This window comes from Vombatus ursinus, unplaced genomic scaffold (genome assembly GCF_900497805.2).
Source record: "Vombatus ursinus unplaced genomic scaffold, bare-nosed wombat genome assembly UNPS02011431.1, whole genome shotgun sequence".
In the NCBI taxonomy this organism is placed as follows: Eukaryota; Metazoa; Chordata; class Mammalia; order Diprotodontia; family Vombatidae; genus Vombatus; species Vombatus ursinus.
Window position 1 is genome coordinate 4833994 of NW_020951209.1, and position 2478 is coordinate 4836471.

The following is a 2478-nucleotide window of genomic DNA, read 5'->3' on the forward strand; positions in this document are numbered from 1 at the left end:
AGAATAAAAAGAGGAGGAAAGAAAGAAAAAAAAAAACTGCAAAACTAACCAATCTATCAAAAAACCCTGACATTCTCTGCAATATTCCATACTTATGGACCCTTCTGCAAAGGAGAGGTGTTTTCTCATATCTTTTCTTTGGAGCTAAATTTGGTCATAATTTTGCAGTATTCAGTTTTGTTTCATTTTTGTTCAGAGTTAACTAGGTGGTGCAGTGGATAGTGCACTAGTGGGTCTAGGCAAGTCACTTACCTTCTTTCTGCTACAGTTTTTTAACTGTAAAATTAGAATAATTAAATCCTATCTCCCAGGGTTTGCTGGGAAGATCGAATGAAGTAATACTTGTAAATTGCCTGGCACGTAGTAGGTACTTAATTTTTTTTTTCTCTTCCCTTCATTTACATTGCTGTGTGTATTGTGTATCTTGTTTTTCTGGTTCTGCTTACTTCATTTAGCATCAGTTCAGTAAGTCTGCATACTTTTCTGTATTCATCATGTTCATTTTTTATAGCACAGTAGTGTTCCATTACATTCATATTCCAATTTGATTAGTCGATCTTTAATTGATAGGTTATCTACTCTGTTTCAGTTCTTTGCAACTACAAGAAATGTTGCTATAATATTTTAACATCTATGGGGCCAAATGACTATATTTTTAACACCAACATTCCTCCAGTGGTGATGCATTGGTTTTGACTCACATAACACTACAGTAACTGAAGTTGAGCATTTATCACCCTAAGAGCAATCTCTAGGCAACATATTACAAACAAGAAATTACTTCATTCTCACTGTGACCTCCAATCCCTCAAAAAGCTCACATTCTCCTTAAATTCCTTCTTACTATTGAGAGCACCACCATCCTTCTACTCACTCAGATTTGCAACCTCATAGTTGTCCTCATCATTGACTCTTCCTTCTTCCTCATTCTTCACATCATGTTGATTCTACCTCTACACCAAGGAGATCATAGATCCATTGGAGTATGTCAGCACATGTTACATTATGGTGGATAAAGTATATGCTCTACAGTTAGTAAAAACATCATGTTTATAAAATTATTCAGTCTTTCCCATTCCCTTCAGCTGCTACAGCCTTTCCCCTTACCTGTCTGATCACTCTTTCTCAATCTCCATTGCTGGACCTTAATTCAGGGAACATTCACTATTTTGGGTGTTCCTCAAGGCTCTTCTCTCCTCTACTATCTCCCTTAGTGATCTCATTGGCTCTTATAAGTTCAATTACCATCTCTATGCAGACAATTCCAAGATCTGAATATCAAGACTATATGTAGTCTCTTCTAAGCTTCTATCCCACATGACATCTCAAACTCGATGTTCTCAAACACATCTAAAATTGAACTCATCTTTCCTTCCAAGCCCCATCCTCTTTCCAACTTTACTATCACTGTTGACACTACTACTATTCTCCTAATCATTCAGGCTTGCAATCTCAAGTGACCTTTTTGCTCACCCACACTCATCCCACACAACCGTGTTCTTTTTACCTTCACAGCATTTCATATACATCTACTTTCCACTCAGACAACCTCCCCCCTCAACTACTCCAACAGTCTTCTTCTGATTGGTCTCCCTTCCCTCAACCCTTCCCAATCCAATCCTTCTACATAACTGCTGACATGATCTATGCAGCGCTGACCATGTCATCTCCAACCCCCCTACACCCCCATATTCAATAAACTCCAGTGGCTCCTTATTACCTCCAGCATCAAATATAAAGTTCTAATTAACATTTAAAGCCCCTCAGGACCTGACTCCTTCCTACCTTTCTGGTCTTCTCACATTTTAATCAAACTGCACCAACTTCTTGCTATTCCTCACATACTACACTTCATCATACATCTCTGTGCATTGTACTGGCAATCCCCTATACCTAGAATGTTCTCCTTGGCTTCTTTCAAGACTCAGCCCAGATCCTGCCTTCTACAAGAAGCATTTCCTTGCACACACATACATACCCCCCAACCTCCTGCCATTGCCAGGACCATTCCTGAGATAACCTTTCACTTACACTGTATATACTGTATGTACTGTGACTTGCATGTTGTTCCTCCTATTAGAATATGAGCTCCTTGAGGGCAGGAACCATGTTTTTTCCCTTCTTTGTATCTCTAGTGCTTAGCCCACAGTGCTAGGCAACTAGTGAATTCTTGTTGACTATGTATCTTATAATGTACCTATGTTACCTCCTCTATCAGAATGTAAGTTCCTTGGGCTATTTTTGCCCTTTTTTATATCCCAAGGCACAGTGTATGGGGCATAATGAACCCTTTAAAAATGTTTGTTGATTGAAGGCTACAATTTATCACAATATGTAAGATATTAGAGCAACTGGTGGATACTAGCATCAAGAAAAGCATTTCATGAAAAAGAAAGCCAAAAAAATTGCTAGTTTCACATTTATTCATCTTTTCTCTAGAAGGAAGGGCCTGACAATATTGAAGCTTTATAAATTGTC